We start from the raw sequence: 22,922 nt of genomic DNA on the forward strand, positions 1-22,922 counted from the left end.
ATTGTGTTTTCATATTCAATTTATGATCAGAGCAGTAATTGTTTAATCATACACCTGAAAATAGGCTTACAAAATCCTTTGTGTTAATTGATGAAGTTGGTTGTCCCACTAAATATTGATTTAATTTAGATTTTTCTTCACTCACTTTGTATTTTGTTTATTGATAAGTACCACATGTCTATTTTTGAAAGCATTCTTATTTGACAACATTTTTCCATGACTAAGACTTCTCTACAGCACATGGGCCACTTTTGTTTTACAGCCAGCTCATAATTGTTATTAACTACTTGACCCTCATTTTCTATATCAGTGGTTTTCAAAAGGGGGTCCGGGGACCCCCAGGTGTCCTAGGGGGTCCACCGCAAAAAAGGGAATTTTTTATTATTTTTATTCATATAACACATTAGGGATGAGCAAGTACAGCATTATCTGTATCTGTATCTGTTTACCACATGAAATATCTGTATCTGTACTCGGACTGGGTGGGGCCTAACCCGGAAGTGGACAGAATTTAACCCAGAAGTGGGTTGGGTTGTCTTGAAATGGGCGGGGCTTTAACCAGTATGTTATTTTAAGCATGCAATTGATATGGGTTGATCAAAAATTGTTATATTTATTGCTGATTAGAAAACTATTTACATGATAGCATTGAGCTTCAGATCAATGGTGTTGTCATGGTAACAAACAAACTGCAAATATGCAATTATGAAGTCAAATGTAATTGTTTTATGATCAATGTGATTTTTTATTTTTTGCAGAGATGCAACGTGAGTCGCGTTTAAACCAAACAGCATGTCTGAAACCCCACGTTTACCAGAAATCTACTGGTTACTAAGTAAGTACTACAAAACGAAGTTAAAAACAAACCTGAAGCTGAAGAAACCCTAAACGTTAACGTGTGTGTGTGTGTGGTGTGTGTGTGTGTGTGTGTGTGGGGGGGGGGGGGGGGGGCACTGTAATTATCACAGAACGCAGACACAGCCAGCTGAGGAGTTTTATTCAATCAGAGTACAGATATTGACTCGTATTACTCGTATAATACTTGTACTCAGCAAAATTGCTTTATCCGTACCGGATACTCGTTTCAGCCGAGTATCTGGCTCATCCCTATAACACATTACATGTATGACTATTTTGGTCATTGGATTCATACACTTTCTGTAAAAAACATCTAAAAGCCAAAATCATATTAGATCGGTAATCCTAGGACAAAAGCTTAAAGGGGGTCCTCTAATTTGTGGCAGTTTAGGGGTCCTTGACGTGTAAAAGTTTGAGAACCACTGTGCTACATCACACGTGGGCCACTTTAGGTTCACACCCAGATTACTCAGTAGGAATTGTGCCTGACCTTTACCTAAAGTGGCCCACATCTGTTTTATTAGATTAGGGCCAAACATGCAATGTCAAAAGTAGCCCACGTTAGGCTAAAACCTTGATTGACAAGTGCCGGCTTTTCCCCAAAAGTGGCCCATCATTTTTTTTAACTATTTGGCCCACACTTGCTGAATCACACGAGGGCCACCTTAGGTTCACATCCAAATTAGCCAGTACGAATTGTACCTGACCTTTAACTAAAGTGGCCCACGTCGGTTTTACCATGTTAGGGCCACACATGTATTGCCTATTGTGGGCCATATTACCCCCCAATTCCACTTGATGTGGAACAGCCGCTGATCGGCTCCAGAATGGCGGCGGAGTCACTAGGTTTACATAGGTTTAAGTCAATGTGTGCACTGTTCCACGTACTGCGGAACGGCTGCGTTCCAGCTCCGGCAATCCACAGCCCTCTAGAGCAGGTAGGGATGAGCGAGTACAGCATTATCTGTATCTGTATCTGTTTACCACATGAATTATCTGTATCCGGATCCGTACTCGGAATGGGCGGGGCCTAACCCGGAAGTGGTCAGATTTAACCCGGAAGTGGGTCGGGTTCTCTTGAAATGTGCGGGGGTTTAACCGGTATGTTATTTAAGCATGCAATTGATAAGAGTTGATCAAAAATTGTTATATTTATTGCTGATTTGAAAACTATTTACATGACAGCATTGAGCTTCAGATCAATGGTGTTGTCATGGTAACAAACAAACTATATACAGAACGTTTTGCAACAATGAATACAGCACATGCGGTTGCAATTATGAAGTAAAATGTAATGAACAAGAGTTTTCATACTCAATATAACTTTCTTTTTTTAACTTTTTATTTTTGTATGATCAGTGTGATTTTTTTTGTTTTTGGTTCTTTTTTAATTTTTTTATTTCTTTTATTTCCACACAAGGTGTGTGTGTGTGTGTGTGTGTGAGTGAGTAAGAGAGAGACACAGAGAGAGAGGGGGCGGGGGGCGGGGGGGCAGCTGACAGTAAAAAAAATAAAAATAAATCTCCGATGGCAGAGACGCAACGGGAGTTGCATTTAAACCAGCAGCACGTCTGAAACCCTCGTTCACCAGAAATCTACTGGTTACTAAGTCTGTAAGTACTAAAAACCGAAGTTAAAAACAAACCTGAAGCTGAAGAAACCCTAACCGTACGTACACACCGCCACCAACTTGAGCTGCAAAAAAGCTCTGGCCGCCCCACCAAGGACGCTTAAAAAGTACGGGGAAGCTTTGTGACGCTTTGACCGCTCTGAAGCGCACGCAGCCACGGCCAATACACTGACACTAGAAACCTTTATAAATTACATATATAATGACAGAAGTTTTATTAATTGGTCGCAACGGATTCTGTTAGCAGTTACCTCGCTCGTGAGCCGTAGCGGCGTGCAGGCAGAGCGAACACCCGCCGGACTGATCTAGCTAGTGACCCAGACTAATCTAGGGACCCGTGCCGGACTTCACTGTGAGCGGATGTGACCGGCAGGTAACGTTAACTTGTTCCTATGTACAAACAACTTTATATAATAAACGAAAGGTAACCCAGCAACGGCGATTATGAGCTTGTCCTCAGAATAAATGTTTTTGGTAGGAACGAAAGATTACATTGTTTGTTTCTCCAGGATCAGCCAGCGTGAAGGACGTCTATATTCCGATTGGCGGCTGGCGTTAGCCGCTGCTTGCCGCTGAACATAGCTCATTACCACAAAGTTGAAAAATTTCAACTTTCTGATTGACGCTCAACACGCTCAAAACGCCCAAAACGCGACGCCTACAGATTTTCCGCTCCTTGCAGCTGAGAGAAGCCGGCTTTCATTGAAAATGAATGACTTCCGGTAACTTTAGACGCTTAAGTTGGTGGCGGTGTGAACGTACGGTAAACGTTAACGAATTGACTGACGGAGCGGGAGCGAGCGAGAGAGAGAGAGAGAGAGAGAGAGCGCATTTCTCCATGTTCTATGTGTGTGTGATTGATCCGAGCGGTTTGTAGGCGGGGGGGGGGGGGGGGGGGGGGCGCTGTGATTATCACAGAACGCTGCGCGGCCAGTTGAGGAGTTGTATTCAATCCGAGCACGGATATTGCCTCATATTACTCGGATAATACTTGTACTCGGCAAAAGTGCTTTATCCGTACCGGATACTCGTTTCAGCCGGATACTCGGATCACCCCTAAGAGCAGGTATGCAGAGCTTCTATTTTTGCCAGATGCCGCAGAGTGAAAGCTCCGCAGCAATTCAGCACACGGCAGATAGTGCGGAATCAGAAGGTTGAGCACAGAAACAAATAAAACATCCGGTTAATTTTCAAAATAAAATAGACCGTTCTCATGGCGGCTCATGTTTCCCTGCACTACACCTTAAAAACACAGCACAGAGTTGTTTTCTATCTATTCCTCTTGATGGAAACAAACTGTTGTTGTTTTTGTGGTTCTATTCTACATTAATTGCAAAATGGCGCCGCTTGAGTGGCAGCTTGTTACAGTAGCTCTGCAGTTTGATACATCTTTTTAGTGTTTTTACGGTGTTTTTGTCTTTTTTGTTATTTTTTCTTTGTCACTACCGACACTTTAAGCAAGTGGGCAGCTATGGATGTTCATATTGTTACGTTCGTAGCTTGTCTCTTGCTGTTTTTGGAACTTTTTGGCACAGCAAATGGAAACTCATCCAACAAAGCACCCCACCCAACGACGGTCCCATTGTTCTACACCCGGGATCAGCTGTTAGCCCTGGCGCCACACCCCCTCTCTGCGCGGAGCGGCAGGAGATTCCGAAGGAGGTTACGGAGAAGAAGAAGAGGGAGCAGAAGGGTGTGAAGCGCAGGGAGCGGAAAGACGGTATAAACCATGTTTACCGTCTGTCCATCATGGGCAACGTAGATCTCTGTCTAACAAGATGGAAAGCTGATGGCGCTGACCCGACTGCAGAGAGAGTACCGGGAATGCAGCCTCATGTGTTCACCGAGACGTGGCTGTGTGAACTTTCTCCCGACGCACACGTCACCCTGGAGGGTTTTAAAACTGTTACGAGCGGACAGGAAGCAACGAGAGAGCGGTAAGAAGAAGGGAGGGGGATCGCTGTGTTTGTGAACGATAGGTGGGCCACCCGGGACACATCAGTGTGAAGGAGCAACTCTGTACCAGAGACTTGGAGCTGTTAGCAGTCAGTATTAGGCCATATTACCTCCCGAGGGTTCTCCAGGTTATCGCTGTGACCGTGTACATCCCCCCTCGGCGGTCGCTGCTGCTGCAACAGATCAGATTCATACTGTTGTGTCTCAACTGTCAAAACCAGCACCCCCATTCCCTTCTCCTCATCCGGGGACTTCAATCATGCTTCCCTGTCCTCTGCTCTCCCCACCTTCACCCAGTATGTTAAAGCCACACCAGAGGCGTCACAACTTTGGACTACTGTATGCTAATATCAAAGAAGCATACACCTCATCCCCCCCCCCCCCCTCGGCCGCTCAGATCACAATCTCGTCCATCTAGTCACAGAATACTCCCCTGTGGTGATCAAACAACAACCTGTGAAGAGGCTTGTGAAGCAGTGGTCTGAGGAGGCAAGTGATAGGCTCAGGGACTGCTTGAAATACAGACTGGGAAGCACTCTGCACCCCCCACGCACCGACATTGACAGCATGACACAATGCATCACAGACTATATCAACTTCTGTGTGGAGACACTGTGCCCTCCAAGTTGGTCCAGTGTTTTCCCAACAACAAACCCTGGGTGACTTCTGAGATAAAAGCTCTGCTAAATGAGAAGAAGAGGGTTTTTGCATCAGTGGACAGAGAGGAGCTGCGCAGAGTCCAGAAGGAACTCAGACTCAGGATCAGGAGGGGGAAGGTCATCTACGGGAGGAAATTAGAAAAGAGTTTGGAGCAGAACAATGCTAGGGACGTCTGGAGAGGGCTGCAGAACATCTCCGGCCACGGCAAAGCTGTGGGAAGAAGCCAAGCCGGAGGAGACAAGGACTGGGCAGATGAGCTGAATCTGTTTTTTAACAGATTTGACTCTGCCTCCTCGCCTCCCTCTTCACACCCCCAGCCCCTCTTTCACACCTCCCCTGGCCTTCTCCTCCTCCCCCCCTCCCCTCCTCAGCCTGCCACCTTCAACGACCCGCATCAGCAATGAACCCACCAGCCCGCTCCTCCCCCCTCTCCCCGCTCATCAGTTCACCACCCCCCTCTCCCCCTCCCTGAGACCCTCACCTCCTACCATCCACACACCCCAGTCATCCTCCACCCACTTCTCCATAACAGATGATCAGGTGAGAAGTCAACTGAAGAAGCTCAAGGCAAGGAAGGCCCCGGGCCCGGACGGCATCAGCCCAAGTCTCCTCAGGGACTGTGCTGACCAGCTCTGTGGTGTGTTCAGGCACTTATTCAACTGAGCCTGAGCCTGGAGAAGGTCCCAGCCCTGTGGAAGACCTCCTGTGTGGTCCCGGTACCAAAGTCACCGCGACCCAAGGAGCCAAACCACTTCAGGCCTGTTGCCCTGACTTCTCACCTGATGAAGACCATGGAGAGGATCATCCTGCGTCACCTGCGACCCCTGTGGGCACACAGCTGGACCCCTGCAGTTGCTTACCAGCCTGGGATTGGAGTGGACGACGCAGTGATCTACCTGCTGCACAGATCGCTGCTTCACCTGAGGACAGCGGGAGCACTGTGAGAGTCATGTTCTTCGACTTCTCCAGTGCTTTTAACACCATCAGCCTTCGCTCCTCAGAGTGAAGATGGAGAGTGCCGGGGACCAACATCTGGCTGCATGGACTACGGATACCTCAAACCCAAAAGACCACAGTATGTGAGGCTCCATCACTGTGTGTCTGACGTGGTGCACTGCAGCACAGGTGCCCCTCAGGGTACGGTGCTCTCCCCTTCCTTTTCACCCTCTACACCTCGGACTTCACACACAACACCACCCACTGCCACATCCAGAAGTTCTCTGATGACACAGCCGTGTTGGTTGTGTCTTGAGGGGAACGATCTGGAATACAGGTCGGTTATCAAGGACTTTGTCAGCTGGTGTGAGCTCAACCAGCTTCAGCTTAACACCAGCAAGAAAAAAGGAGATGATAGTCGACTCAGGAGGAAAACATCCCCCTTCTCACCGGTGAGCATCCAGGGGTTGGACATTGATGTAGTGGAGAGCTACAAATTCCTGGGTGTTCACCTAAACAATAAACTGAACTGGACTGATAACACCCAAAGCACTCTACAAGAAGGGCCAGAGTCGCCTCCATCTGCTGAGGAGACTCAGGTCCTTTGGAGTGTGTAGGACTCTCCTCAGGACCTCTATGACTCTGTGGTGGCCTCTGCCATCCTCTACGCTGTGGTCTGCTGGAGGGGGGGCAGCTCGGACCAGGACAGGAGCAGACTCAATAGACTGATCCGGAGAGCGAGCTCTGTCCTGGACTGTCCTCTGGACCCCATAGAGGAAGTAGGGGAGAGGAGGATGGGTTTGCCAAGCTGACATCCATCATGGACACACCTCTCACCCCCTACATGACACTGTGGGGTCCCTGAGCAGCTCCTTCAGCAGCAGACTGATACACCCACGGTGTAAGAAGGAGAGGTACCGCAGGTCCTTCATCCCGGCCGCTGTCAGACTCTACAACACCTGCTCTACCTGATAGTGTTGTAGTTTCTGTTCCTGTTTTTCTCCCATCTACATCACACACTTTCTGTTTATCTTTAATATTGGTATTTATATTATTTATTACAAGTACTTACTTTTCAATATTTATGGTCTCAGGTTAATATAATTTAAATTATGCTACCGACTCTTGCTTCTTTGCTCTAATTACACATTCAACTTAACTTAATTTTTAACGTCACTTACACCGCAATATTGTTTCTCTTATCATGGCAACCGCACTTTAAAATTCCTTTTGTTTGACGGCATTTTACTTACTCAGTCTACCATATTTTCATTGTCTATTTCTTGCCTGTATTTCTTGCCTTGTATTTCTTGCCTTGTATTTCTTTCGTGCTTACTTGTTTGTGTGTTATTGTTTTGTTTTTCTGTTTTTTGCTGTTGCTGCTATGCTGCTACTTGTAACGACAGAATTTCCCCGTTGTGGGATAAATAAAGTATAATCTAATCTAATCTAATCTAATCTAATCTAATTTGTGAGATCTCGTGGGTCCTTGTGACTTCAGTCATGACCGCAGCCGTTCCGCGACAAATCCGGAACTGGTGGGTGTTGACGGACAGCGGAGCACAGAGCCAACACACAGCGGAGCCGATCTGCATCCTGGGGAATTTGGGGGTTGGGCTCACACCTTGACTGGCCAGTGCTGGCTTTGCTGTAAATTTCCCAAAAGTGGCCCATAATTGTTGTTGTTAACTATTTGGTCCACACTTGCTACATCCCATGTGGGCCACATTTGGTTCACATCCAGATTAGCCAGTACGGATTGTGCCTGACCTTAACTAAAGCGGCCCACATCTGTTTTATTATATTAGGGCCACACATGCAATGTCAAATGTGGGTCACGTTAGGCTCCAACCTTGGTAGACCAGTGCCGGCTTTGCTATAAATTTCCCAAAAGTAGCCCATAGTTTTTTTACTATTTGTGTGGGCCACTTTAGACTCACATTCAGTTGTCAGGGCTGCAAGAACACCGGGAGTGCCGCATCATTGCCTGAAGTGGCCCGCAATCATTTGCTTATCTGGGTTGGGACTGCATTTTTTGTGTCCCCTTCCAAACTTGCTCTTCAGAAATTTTATGTTTATTGTCCCCCCCCCCTGTTATATGAGATTTATGCCCATGACTGCCGACTTGAAAAACTGAGTTTTTTTTAAAGACAAAAGTGGATACAGACACGAGGAATCATCAGGGAGAAAGGGAAGACTGTGGGATCCGGTCACTAAACTAAAGTTATGTCTGACGTTACGTTTGCAGATAGCATTTTGTTACCAAGTCAAATATCCAACTGTCCGTTTTAGCCTAACTATGTCTGTAAGTTTACACGTGATGTTGGGCAACATTAGCTAGTTACATTGTTGGTGGTGAATATCACCATACAGCCCCTTTTAAGAATTTTTCTGTTTGCTAGGAGACGAAATTGACAAGGATGCATCATTCATGCAATACAAGTCAATGGAGAGCGGAAAGTTCTTTTCCCCTCCGGTTGTGGTAGGACTTAAATGTGCTCTGTCTCTATGAGAAAGTTTTTTTTATTTTTTTTTATTTTTTTTTATTAAAGCATATGAACATGTTCTAGTAGAAGCACAACATACAAGTACAGTATGAACCTAAAAACAGCATATAATAGGTCTCTTATAACAATTTTTAATTAATGTTAGTTGTTGTAATGTTAGCCCTATTGCTAAATCATACATCACAAAAACAGTATATAATAGGTCTCTTATAACAATTTTTGATTAATGTTAGTTGTTGTAATATTAGCCCTATTGCTAAATCAACATAGATACTAGGGGTGATCCGAGTATCCGGCTGAAACGAGTATCCGGTACGGATAAAGCACTTTTGCCGAGTACAAGTATTATCCGAGTAATATGAGTCAATATCCGTGCTCGGATTGAATACAACTCCTCAACTGGCCGCGCTGCGTTCTGTGATAATCACAGCGCCCCCCCGCCTACAAACCCGCTCGGATCAATCACACACACACAGAACATGGAGAAATGCGCTCCCTCGGCCGCTCTCTCTCTCGCTCTCTCTCTCTCTCTGTCTCTCTGTTGTATTCGTCTACAGTTCTTCATATTTAAAGTAAGTTAGCTAGTGGTTTTTGTGTGTTCTTCACCTGTTAGCTAGTGGTTTTGGTGTGGTCTTCACCTGTTCACCAACTTCAGATACTGTAGTTCAGTTGACAAGTGGATGGGAACTTAACTAGAGAGATGTTGTCTCCGTCTGTTTTAACAGACACATCTGGGGGGACGTTGGAAACCAGAATCAGCTTTAATCCAGTCCTAATCTAGTCCTCAACTTTCACATTATTTCACTGGAGTTATCATTATTATTGTTTACGTCATCAATACCATATTAAATCTAAATAGATGGGAATATATCTACTGTACGTTGCATTTGACGCTACTCAACAGATTCAGCAATCTGCATTTACAGCAAATCATTGCAGTTTCTGTAATAATAATCATATATGTTATGTTTTAGGCCTATTGGCAGACATCCATTTAAAATGTAGCCATTGCCATATAAAGAACGTGTTCTCCATGTCCACTGAAGTTCCTCAGCGTGCTCTAGTAACGTGTGTGCTCCAGGTAGCTTTGCATAAAAAATGGTTGTCATTCGCAAGGCTACTTTTACTTTTATACTATAAATTTTCAAGACTGTACTTTGTTACTTTTACTTGAGTAAAGAAGTTTAATCAGTACTTCCACTTTTACCAGAGTAGTTTTTAACACAAGTATCTGTACTTCTACTTAAGTACGGAAAGTGAGTACTTTTGCCATCTCTGTTCTTGTCTCATCTGGGGTCTGATAAACTGTAAATTCATCAAAAATGCTATTTTCCGATATCCTGTAGCTGGGAGTGTGGTTTTCTTGTTCCAGTTGTTCAGCGGCTGACCTGAGATCAGTAGAGCAGACGGCTCTGCAGAGCTTTTCATCTCTCCATCTTCATCCGCTTATCCGGTATCGGGTCGCGGGGGCAGCAGCTCCAGTAGGGGACCCCAAATTTCCCTTTCCCGAGCCACATCAACCAGCTCTGACTGGGGGATCCCGAGGCATTCCCAGGCCAGGTTGGAGATATAATCTCTTCACCTAGTCCTGGGTCTTCCCCGAGGCCTCCTCCCAGCTGGATGTGCCTGGAACACCTCCCTCGGGAGGCGCCCAGGAGGCATCCTTACCAGATGCCCGAACCACCTCAACTGGCTCCTTTCAACGCGAAGGAGCAGCGGCTCTACTGCGAGCTCCTCTCGGATGACTGAGCTTCTCACCCTATCTCTAAGGGAGACGCCAGCCACCCTCCTGAGGAAACCCATTTCGGCCGCTTGTACCCTGGATCTCGGTCTTTCGGCTGCGAACCGATCAAGTGAGTGCTGAAGGTCACAGACCGATGATGCCACCAGGACCACATCATCTGCAAAAAGCAGCGATGAGATCCCGAGCCCACCGAACTGCAACCCCTCCCCGCCCCGACTACGCCTCGATATCCTGTCCATATATATTACAAACAGGATTGGTGACAAAGCGCAGCCCTGGCGGAGGCCAACTCTCACCTGGAACGAATCCGACTTACTGCCGAGAACCCGGACACAGCTCTCGCTTTGGTCATACAGAGATTGGATGGCCCTGAGAAGGGACCCCCTCACCCCATACTCCCGCAGCACCTCCCACAATTTCTCCCGGGGGACCCGGTCATACGCCTTCTCCAGATCCACAAAACACATGTAGACTGGTTGGGCATACTCCCAGGCCCCCTCCAAGATCCTTGCGAGAGTAAAGATCTGATCCGTTATTCCACGACCAGGACGGAATCCGCATTGTTCTTCTTCAATCCGAGGTTCGACTATCGGCCGAACCCTCCTTTCCAGCACCTTGGAGTATACTTTACCAGGGAGGCTGAGAAGTGTGATACCCCTGTAATTGGCACACACCCTCTGGTCCCCCTCTTTGAAGAGAGGAACCACCACCCCGGTCTGCCACTCCTTAGGCACCGTCCCAGACTTCCACGCAATGTTGAAGAGGCGTGTCAACCAAGACAGCCCCTCCACACCCAGGGCTTTCAGCATTTCTGGACGGATCTCATCAATCCCTGGGGCTTTGCCGCTGTGGAGTTATTTAACTACCTCAGCGACCTCCACCAGGGAAATTGACGACAATCCCCCATCATCCTCCAGCTCTGCCTCTACCACAGAGGGCGTGTCAGCTGGATTTAGGAGTTCCTCAAAGTGCTCCTTCCACCGCTCTATTACCTCCCCAGTTGAGGTCAACAACGTCCCATCCTTACTGTAAACAGCTTGGATGATTCCTCGCTTCCCCCTCCTGAGGTGGCGAACGGTTTTCCAGAAGCACCTTGGTGCCGACCGAAAGTCCTTCTCCATATTGAGACACATTTCATAAACAGCCAATGGAGCGGCGGTGCGTGTGTGATGCTGATGTTGCACAACGTTAAACATGCGGCACCCAAGTGCATTTGACCGGGATAAAATTGACATATTTCAGTCTGACCTGCCGGTTGCCGGTCATTGCCGTTCATCTGAAAACCGGCCATTTCTGGTCACCGGCCGGTCAATCGATGCAGCTCTAGTTAAAATGATTGTTGACATCAAATTTGCTGCCTCTTAAGTTGCTGGGAAGAAGAAGGTAGGCCAACTCTGTGGGTGTTGAAAGTGATCAATCAAAGAAGCTGAGACATCAGGTTCTGTTTATTACTTCCCTGCCTAAAGTCTCAAACTTTTACTTGACAAGCAAGTGAGTGTTGAGTAATTGCAAGCGGCAAACACATAAGGACGCCCCGTGTTTGTGGGACCACAATGCTCCATCGTGAGGATGCTTTTCAGGTAGTGGAAACTGTTTTGTGCACTTGTATCATGTGCAGACTAATTAAACAACAAAGTGAATCTACATGTTTTTGACAGTCTCTTGTAGTTCATGTGTTTACTGTAAGTGACTTAAATAAAAATGTACTTTATTATACAAATCCAATCTGTTTGTTTATGGAAAATGTAATACAGCTCTTGACTGTAACCTCCCAACATATTTCAGTTTCAAGAAGAAAAAAGAATGTATTTAATCACAATTTCTTCATTCTTCTGGAGGATGACATTTTTGGAGGTAGCACGTTGAAGGCGAGCAGTAACCAGGCTAACACTGAATGTAATGATTCTCTGCCAGACATGGCTTTGAGGATGGCCTCTAGTGAACAATATTTAGTGTTAATTAAAATGTTAATTAGATTGTCCCTGTAGCCAGACCCAGAGTCGAAGTGCTCTTTTTTCAGGTCACTCAATCTAACCTCCCTTGGACACTACAAATGTCATGAAACAGTAGGGAAGCAACTGTGAAGTCTTCTCATATCTGAGACTGGAGACACAGCAGTTAAACAAAACAGAAAATGCTTTCTATAATTAAGGGAAACCGAAACATTTTTTAGACCCTCCTGCCTCTCTATGTATGTAAAATAACTGTGATGAATAAACAGGAATCAAAACAAAAATATGCTGTAGTAAATGATTACGCATAATGAGGGTAATAAATACATATACAGATGTGTAAACAGGAATGTAGTAAATGTATATGCATAATGTGTATAATAAATATATAGATGTAAATATAAATGTACGATATGCATTATGATACATTATTATTATTAGGATACATTATTATGATAAGTATAAATATATATGTACAGAGGTGACATGCATATGATAGGTCAGATGCAACTAAAATGACTAAACATTTAGCATCTTTGCAGGAAGAGTGACACATGGAGTAGCACAGGGACTCGTCAGGGTGTGTACCTTGATTAAGTGCTTTGAGTTAGTGAAACACCATAATGCTTGAGTTGCTTGTTTCAAGTCACCACATCACCATAGGTTATAACTAAATGCTACCATAACCGATGGTCAACTATCAAAAATAATACCCACTAGCAACTTTTCCTCATGATATTAATAGAAAATGTAATCCAGTTAGCAAATTAGTTTTTTCGAGGTGACTGGGTTTTGAGATTACATTTTATAATAACTAGTCCATTTTTAGCATACCCTGGCCTTACTCACTTTTAGAAGATAGTTCAACAATGTTTTCAAGTCTGTCTTAAGTGGCCATCCACATGTAAATGCTTTTTGGTGCAAACGCACATGTTTTGGATTGTTTTGGCTGATTGTCCAAATGCACTACTACTAATACTACTGTCATTGCCACACCCCTTGACCTCTAGCCTTCTACCTCTTACCCCACAACGACGTCTCTTAACAACGCACAAACAATTCTGGTTTCCTTGCAATAGCCATTTTCTGAAACTTCTTCTTGTGTAATGGTTTCCTCTACCATCTGTATACAGGTTGGTCTTAGGTTGCTTTCAAACCTGCCTTGTTTGGTCTGTTTGAAACGAACCCTGGAGCGTTTGGTCAGATAGTCCGTTTGTTTGGGCTGGTGTGAAAACTTAATGAACTCTGGTGCAGATCAAACTAACAAACTGGCCCGCTTAAAAACAGTGGTTCACTTCCAAGTGAACTAGAGTTTGGTTCACTTTAGGTGAGAAAGCGATCCAACCCAAGTACAGGAAGTGAACCAAAAACAGAGCATTTACTAGCCTGTAATTTTAACCTTATACACAATTTACAGACTCTCCCTCTGTCTCACCGACTGATCCTACAGGCATGGCGGCCATCTCACCTCTCTGCAAACCACCCATCAACTCTCTGGAACCCTTATCTGGCGATTTGGACAAGTGTTGATTTCTCCTCCAGTGTGGGCTTATATTCCAGCAACGTCCACAGTCCTTTTCGTCGGAATCATCCAAGGTACACTACGCCCTGGGGTTGCTCAGGGGCCGAGCTGTTGCTTGGGCTGAGGCGGGGTGTACCAACCGCCTGCCCTCAGTAAAAACTTTTGACACTTTTTCTGCAGATTTAAAGACTGTGTTCGACCATGTTGGGAGCGCTTCAAAATGGCTGCTGGCGCTCAAGCAGGGGGCTGATAGTGTGGCGAATTACTCAGTCGATTTTTGGACGTTGGCAGCGCACTCCCAGTGGAACAAGGAAGCGTTACGGGGGGCATTCTTGAATGGTTTGAGTGACATTATTAAAGACGAATTAGCTGTTCGGGATGAATCTGTCACCCTTAACGCTCTCGTGTCTCTTGCCATTAAAATAGACAACAGATTGCGGGAGAGGAAGCAGGCGAGGAGTGGCCGAGCTCACCCTCCTGGCCCGGCTGCGGCGCTTTCAAGGTTCCCTACTCCTGTCTCCCTGCTGTTACTCTTGGCCTCCCCGGCTTGCACCTCCAGGGAGGTGGATGAGGCTATGCAGCTGGGTCGGGCACGGCTCTCTCCTGCGGAGCAACAGCGCCGCATGCTGGCAAGTGAGTGCTTGTATTGTGGTGATTCTTCCCACCATGTTGCTACCTGTCCCTCTCGGCCAAAAGTTATGACTCGCTAGCTTATGTGGGCGTTCTAGCAAGTCCTGATAATGACATTATGCCCACAGTTCCCCGGTTGCTGGTCCCTGCTACACTGCCTCTCTCCGCTCTTATTGACTCCGGTGCGGAGGACAATTTTTTTGACTCTAACCTGGTCGCGCAAGCCGGATGTCCCATAGAGCCCATAGACAGCCCTATACATGTTACTGCTATTGACGGCCATACACTCACTAGAGCAGGGGTGTCAAACTCATTTTCACCGAGGGCCACATCAGCATAATGGCTGTCCTCAAAGGGCCAGATGTAACTTATAAATGTAACTAAATGTAATCGAATGTAATGTAAAATAAATTTAACTACTACTTAATGTTAAATAAGTCATTATTTATTATAACTTATTCAAGTGACAATTACAGTTGCATAGAAAACATATGTTTGCTTGTTGCTCTAACATAAATCCTTTTAAATTTTGTCAGCTTATGAAAACCCACATAACTCCATTAATGAAGGATCAAACTGTCCAAATGAATAAAGAAAAATAACATAAAAACTGAGCTGCAAAGAACATGTATGACACATGTAGCATTTTACAAAAAAAAGGCTGCACACAGCCTGGCATCCAACTGATGGTATGATGACAACAATTTGTCTGCATACACACATAAGACCTGCAAACATTAAATAATTACAACAGCAGCTATGTCAGCAGCTAGCAGTTATATCACACAACACAGTAAAGTCACACATCCACTTTGGATCTGATAGTTCAGACATGAGTTTTCCTTTACTCTGCATAAAATAAGCAAGTCTTCCCTGAGCTCAAAAAATCACTTGAGGACTTTGCTCCTACTCAGCCACCGCACTTCTATATGGTACAGCACATCCCCGTGTCCCGAGCCCATCTCCAGCTAAAACTGCTGGAACTGACGGTGATTCAGGCCACGCGCCCGAATGAAGTTCACTGTTTTTATGAGTGTGGTCACAATGTCCTCCATCCCCAGCACCATCCCACACAAAGCTTCTTGACGGATAATGCAATGATACATTATCAGAGGCGTGTGACAGTTCATTTTTTGCATTTTTCCCTTCATTAGTCCAACCAAGCCCACTTTTCCTCCACACATTGCCGGTGCACCATGTGTAGTTAATCCTACCAAGTTTTCCCCCTGCAATGCATTTTTACTTAGGGACTTCTCCACCGCATCAAAAATGTCCTGTCCCGTCGTGGTCCTATGCATTGCAGCCACATCCAACAGCTCCTCAGTGATAGAGAGGTCCGATTTTACGCCTCTAATAAAAATTGATAACTGCGCTGTGTCTGTGTTATCTGTGGTTTCATCAACAGCTGATGAAAAAGCTGTGTAGCTGCGTGTCTCCTCGGCCAGCTGTGTTGTAAGAAATTTCTGCTAGTTCCTTCACTCGGTCGGCGATGGTGTTTCTTGATAAACTGTCATTTTTAAAAGTCTGTAACTGGTCGGGACACACCTGCTCACAGAACTTCACTATGCACTGCTTCAAAAACGCTCCCTGAAAAAGACTTTGAAGCGTTGGCGATTTCTTCAGCCACAATAAAGCTAGCTCTGTAACGCATATCACCTCGTCCGTGTCCAGCAGGGGGATGAGTGGATGACTGCCTTTAACACTCCTTTAGGACACTTTGAATACCTAGTCGTGCCGTTTGGTCTCACCAATGCCCCAGCTGTTTTTCAGAATATGGTGAATGACGTTTTGATGGATTTTTTGAACCGTTTTGTTGTTGTATGTATCTCGACGGCATCCTAATTTTTTCGTCTTTTATAACAGACCCTGTCTCCCACGTATGTCAGGTCCTTCAACGCCTGTTAGTAAAAAAATGTGATTTCCACCGGCGCTCTGTGCCGTTTCTGGGATTCATAGTGGAGAGTGGGCAGGTGTTTGTGGATAATGAAAAGACAAGGGCAGTTACTAACTGGCCTACACCCACTACCCGCAAACAGCTGCAACGTTTTCTGGGCTTTGCCAATTTCTATCGCCGTTTTATCATAAATTTTAGTCAGGTAGTGGCTCCCTTGACTAAACTCACATCCTCCAAGGTCCCATTTCACTGGTCCCCTTTTGCTGAGCAAGCCATGGAGAGGCTTAAACATCTGTTCTTCTCCCCGCTGGTGCTTAAACACCCTGACCAGTCACTCCAGTTCGTGGTGGAGGTGGATGCTTCTGCCTCTGGGGTGGATGCTGTCCTATCCCAACGTTCTCCCTCCAAACAAAAACTCCATCCTTGTGCTTTTCTTTCAAAAAATTGTCTCCTGCGGAACGGAATTACAATGTGGGAAATCGGGAGATTCTGCCGGTCAAGGTGACGCTGGAGGAGTGGCGTCATGATTTAGAGGCTGCCGAGCAGCCGTTTGTGGTATGGACCGACCACAAGAACCTGGCCTACATCCAGTCTACCAGGAGACTCTCTTCCCAACAAGCCAGGTGGGTCCTGTTTTTTAGCAGGTTTGATTTCACCCTGACGTACCGTCCGGGTTCGCTGAACTTTAAGCCGGACGCTCTGTCTCGGCAATTCGACGGCCCTGAGGATTGTGCCAAGTCCGAGACGGTTTTGCGACCCTTCTGTGTGGTGGCTGCTGTTCAGTGGGAGATTGAGGCGCTGTTGAAGGCAGCCCAACCTCTGGACCCCGGCCCCGGAGGGGGTCCTGCTAACCGGCTCTATGTTCCTGTGTTGGTACGGTCCCAGGTGTTGCAGTGGATCCACACTTCTCGTTTCTCCTGTCATCCTGGGTTGCATCGTACATCCACGCTGGTGAAGCGCCACTTCTGGTGGCCGTCGATGGACGCTGGTGTTCAGGCCTATGTTGCTGCTTACTCCGTCTGTGCGCGGTAAGGCCTCTCATCGTCTACCGGCTGGCGTGCTCCTGTCATTTCCTGTCCCCAGTCGCCCCTGGTCTCATGTGGCACTGGACTTTGTCACCGGCCTGCCCAAGTCTAAAGGTATTGACACTTTACTTACCATGGTGGACAGATTTAGAGAATCTGTCCACTATATAGCATTGCCTAACTTACCTACGGCCAGTGAGAAGGCTGACCTCTTAGTCCAACACGTATTCCGTCTCCATGAAATACCTGTGGACATTGATAGTTGATCAGTTTCAGTCCAATTTAGATTGACTTGGTTGAATTTGTTCGAATCAATGGCCATCACTCAATTGTTACCGACCTCAGCGACATATACGAGCATCCAATTCATGTAGTGATTTTGTCAGTCCATCCAGCTTTTCTACCAGACCGGTGGTTACACGAAGCAACTCCAACGACTGGGCCCTGATATTATCAATCCCCTTCTACGCTTTGACGGTCCGGTCTGAGATGTTGCGAGACAGTTCACAGGACTGGTCAGCCGTTAGATTTAAAACTTTCATCCTCTCAATCACTCTATGTAGGCACTCTTTAAGTTCCCCCAACAGCTTGTGGGTAAATTTGCTGGCGGCTGTCTTACCAATTTTACGATAGGTCAGCGAGACCCCAAGGCCGATGATCAGGAGCCCCACCAACAGAATTCCAATTATCCAAATGTCTTCAACGTCTTCCACAGTCAGAACATCCAGGCAGACCGCTTGCCAATGCTCCTAGGAATCGCGAGCGTAGCCTGCAGTGAATGTTCCACTCGGACAAGACGGCTCCCCCAGTGAAGCATGTTTGGGTGAAAAAATCTTGTTAATACCGCGGAGTGACCAGTTAATCAATTCCATGTCGAATGTTACAGGAAAACAGCAGGCAATGGACAAAGAGAAAAGAGAAAAAGTTCCACAAGACAAGATAGACAAACTGGGAAGGAGCCAAGCTAAGATAAGAGGGGAAGGAGGAAAAACACGTCTGCTCTTGCCAGAAGCAGGAAGAAGAGCACACAATGCACACAATTCCTTGGTCACCTCCGCCACTGGGCTCTCGCCCTTCGAGGTGGCCCAGGGTTACCAACCCCCGTTGTTTCCGGCCCAGGAGAGATAACTGTCTGTGCCATCCGTGCAGAACAACCTTCACCGCTGTCACCAGGTGTGGACTGAGGCCCGAGATGCCCTACTTCGAACGTCTGATCGTAATAAGAGGGTGGCGGACAGAAGCAGGACCCCGGCTCCTACTTTCCAGCCGGGCCAACGGGTATGGCTCTCGTCCAAGAACATCCCTCTTCGCACCGAGGCTCGGAAGCTCGCCCCTCGGTACCTGGGTCCGTTTAAAATCTAGGCCGTTTAAGCTGCCTGTCGCCATGCGGGTCCACCCCACGTTTCACGTTTCCCAACTGAAGCCGGTGTTCTCCAATTCCCCCTGTCCTCCGGAGGAACCCCCCGCCTGTTCTAGCCTGCCTACACGGTCTACCGGCTCATGGACGCCCGGTGGCGGGAGGGGTCTGCAATATTTGGTTCAATGGGAGGGTTATGGGCCTGAGGAACGGTCATGGGTTCCCTGGAGGTTCATCCTGGATCCTCAGCTGGTTAAGGACTTTAATAGGGCCCATCCCGAGAAGCCTGGTGGGGCGCCTGGGGGAGGGCACTATTGTGGTAACCTGGCTCCTAGTCATTTGCGCTCGTGTTGTTGTTTTTGTTGTGTTCTAGTACGAACTCTGCTTCTCCTCGCCGACCAGCCACCTGTCTACACCAGTGTTTGAACCCCTCCGCACTCATTAAACTACTTGAACTTTATCCTTTCTGCGTACCTTTTGTATCTCTGTGGTTCTGGGTCTTACTAACCATAACAATGAGTCCATTGAACTATAAGTGTGAGGCGCGCTTAGTTACTTTTTAGAGCAGAATTCCATCGAACATGTTGTTATCCTTTCACTGCAACTTAGACTAGGTAAGCACAAAGAGGGAATTTTGTGCTGAGAAGGGTATAACTTTGGAAGACGTCATTTTCACTTGACTAAATCAGACTTACTGGGTGTCATATACACTTCATATACAATTAATACATTTTTACACTGAAGTGTGAATTTTGTGTCACATCACTTCATTAAAATCACTTCAGGAAGGGATCTGTTAATAGCCTATGTACAGGTAGAATGACTACAGCAAGCAAAACCGGTTTTATTGTTCATATTGGCACTTGACAGTTGTTTTTAGACAGAGTTGAACAATTGTGAACCTATCTAAACTTTATTCTATAATCTTTAGGGCACTTGACTTGATTTCTAAAACTAAAAGTTTGTGAAAAGAAACCATTCACTGTTTAAAATGTAGAATATGTGAAGGTCAAATTTGTAAACGTTTACTGCCTGTAGAGATATGATCTACCATTACAATTTAACATCTTTTGTACCGTTTAGAGAGAAAAACACAAACCTTGGTGTGTTTATATATGGCCCATGCTGGGAAACTGAATGGATGTCAAATTTAAAAAATGAGCAAAGACTTGAATGACGCTGAAATTATTCTCAATTAGGTTCCCATGGTATCAACCTTCTGTTTTGCTAAATTACCAGCCTGCTTTGTGACACTGGCAATATCAACATGCTATATAAACACAGTCAATTATAATTAGATGCACACTCACACAGATGTGAAACCAAATTCTCATTCATTTATTTAGTTTTTATCTTTGAAACCATTTCATTATATTTGTCGCAGATGATGTTATGTATAGTATTTCAAAGCTGGACTGAAAAGTTTGAGTTAACTGTGACAGGTGTATGGCTAAATGGCTTCATAATATACATAGCCTCTAAACAGGGACAGAAACCTATTACTGTCTGTTTCAGATGGAGCCATTCAGCCTGTCCTCCATCCTGACATCTATTATAATACTAGCAATGGAAGGTTCTCCTAATGTCAGCTCTTCTTTCTTTGAAATGAAGTCAATGATTTAAAGGAGTAAAGAGGGGAGCAATAGGCCCTATTCGAGGTGACAGACAGCCAGTAAGTGAGCGGGAGTTCTTCAAGTAGCCATTTGCAGCGTGGCCACAAAATTATTTCTAAGCAGCTTGTGTGTGCAGAGGCAGATGAAAAATGAACCCTACTCACACTGTTGTAATTAAGTATCACAAACAAAGTAAGAAATTGTGAATAGCTCTCACATGCATTACTAGAACATCTGTAAAGGCTCGTCTTTTCTGTGTACAGTTTATAATACTCACAGCCCTCATTTCCACTTAAAAATATTCCGTTTGTGTCTTTTCGAATCCACTCAACTCACAGTGGAATCGCCATATTGTAAATGCTTAAAAAAGGCAAACGTGTTTCTATCTGTTCTGACTGCCCACACAAGATAGACAGATAGATGTTTATTTATCCAACAAAATGGGAAATTATAGTGTTACAGCAGCAAAATATCAGTCACAAAGCACAGAATATAAATATAAATGAAATACTATGATACAATATACATACATAGAATATACATGAAATAATAAAAGGATAAAATACAAGAACAAATATTTGAATGTATACAAGTTGGGAAAAAAAGTTTAACTAGTGATGATTAATATGTAGATAAACCTATTGTGCAAGTTACACTTAGTGCAGTATCGTGATGCCTCAGAGTCTTATCCAGTAATGAAGTGTTAAAAGGTAGTAAATGTGCTGTATTTATATAGCGCTTTTCCAGTCTTAACAACTGCTCAAAGCGCTTTCACCATTCATACACTGTGCTGTACAAGGTGCCACCTGCTCATCAGATAAACACTCACACACACTCACACTCCGATGCGCAGCACCAGGGGCAACGAACCACCAACCTTCCGATTGGCAGGCAACCACTCTACCACTGAGCCACAGCCACCCAAGGTAGTATTGCCTGTGGTAGGAATGATTTCTTGTCGGAGCCTCTTAGAGGTGCTCCTATGATGGACCAGTGTGGGGTGGAGAGGGTGGTCGGGTTATCCATGATAGATTACAGTTTGTTCAGTGACCTCCTCTCCACCACAGTATTAAATGTCTCGTGTTTGCAGCCGATCACAGAGCCAGCCTTCCTGATCAGTTTGTTCAGTCTGTTTGTGTTGCTGGCTCCGATGCTGCTGCCCCAGCAGATGGCGGAGGAGAACAGAGTGCTGGCCACAACAGACTGGTAGAATAGGGTGAACAGACGTCCCCGGTTTCCGGGGACAGTCCCTGGTTTTGGTGACTTGTCCCTGGCTGGATCTGTCTCTGGAAATGTTCCCGGTTTTAACTGTGACTGAAAGACCAGGAATTGAAATGAAAGAAAGAAAACATTGACCAACGTAGCCTACAGTCCCACACTCCACACGCAGAGTTAAAGACAGCCAGAGCAAGCGCTGCTCAGAGCTTAGAAATGTTTTAGGATGCCATATTTTACAATACTAAAATTAGTGATCATTTACATGGAGTCTGGTGGGTTTAGCGAACGCAATTTCGCAGACTTTTATGTTTTAAAAAAGGATCTTAATCAACAGAAAGGTCAACCTCTGTAGAGAATCCTTTCCATAATGTTGTCAGACACTTAGATTATTAATCTGAGTCTGTCAGTAGCAAAACAAGCACTTTTATGAATGTAAATACAAGCGGGACAATTCGATTAACTTACATTATAGCTTGATTCGCTGCTGCAGTGTTCAGTTTAATGCTAGATTAATGTTAAAGAAAAATATTTCCTCAATAGTTTTTATTTTAAACAATACTCAATGAACTGTTGCAGTCTGAAGCAATAAAGGAAAAGCTGTCAGATAAATGTAGTTCAGTAAACATTACAACATTTCCCTCTGAGGTGTAGTAGAGGACAAGTATGAAGTAGCAGCAGGGTTATTTTAGTATCAGACCTTTAGGGGGGCTCAGCCCCTAATGAGAATGTGGCCTACATGAAATATAAAATTTACATTATGCATAAATCTATGCACATCAATTACTCTCTGTGAAATAACTTCACTCAACACATGCATCAGTACAACAAGCTAAAATTCTGAAGTGCAAAATAGTTCAGGCTACAGCACAAATATTTCCATCCATAGATACGAATAATCAAGTCCAACCTCTGAATTTATTTTCAAAGTGCACCAGATTAACAGCCTGGCTCCCCCCACCTATGTACTTCTGCTCAATTGTCATTTTCCCTCAGTACTCCGTCTTTGTTTGCGGCATATATGCAGGTTTTCTCCAGCCAAATAATTGGCGGTCCAATTAGCAAACAGAGGGAGTGGCTGAGAACTATGATGTTGAGATTTGATAACCTTCTGTCAGTTCCGTACCAATTGCGGCGAGCAAAGATACGAGCAATGCCGTTCGGTCCGTTGTGGCAATGCTGCAGAATATCCAGAAGTTAAAGTCTGAGCAGGAACAATCTTTCTTGAGTTTTGTTGGTGGCCATGATGTTGTGGCCCTCCTCCCCACGGGGTTTGATAAAAGTTTGATTTTCCAGCTCGTTCCTTTAGTGGGGAAGGAGTTGGCTTAGGCTAATGCTAGTGATGCTAAGCCGACGTCACAACCAAACATTAGCGATAAACCTCAACAGGGTACCCGCCTTTAAGGAAGTTAACACTTGTCAA

At 45.4% G+C, this 22,922-nt stretch overlaps 2 long non-coding RNA genes across 2 annotated transcripts; one reads left to right on the forward strand and one right to left on the reverse strand.

Moving 5' to 3' along the window:
* The first annotated feature begins 884 nt into the window (after positions 1-884).
* On the forward strand, positions 885-22,440 carry LOC116672335 (uncharacterized). The gene is made up of 3 exons (XR_004327530.1): positions 885-911; positions 6,834-6,838; positions 22,332-22,440. It is a non-coding gene; the product is annotated as an uncharacterized LOC116672335 (long non-coding RNA).
* On the reverse strand, positions 7,419-13,388 carry LOC116672334 (uncharacterized). The gene is made up of 3 exons (XR_004327529.1): positions 13,375-13,388; positions 8,255-8,319; positions 7,419-7,430 (listed from the first exon to the last, which is right to left on the reverse strand). It is a non-coding gene; the product is annotated as an uncharacterized LOC116672334 (long non-coding RNA).
* Positions 22,441-22,922: the final 482 nt, after the last annotated feature.

Source organism: Etheostoma spectabile, chromosome 22 (genome assembly GCF_008692095.1).
Source record: "Etheostoma spectabile isolate EspeVRDwgs_2016 chromosome 22, UIUC_Espe_1.0, whole genome shotgun sequence".
NCBI lineage: Eukaryota > Metazoa > Chordata > Actinopteri > Perciformes > Percidae > Etheostoma > Etheostoma spectabile.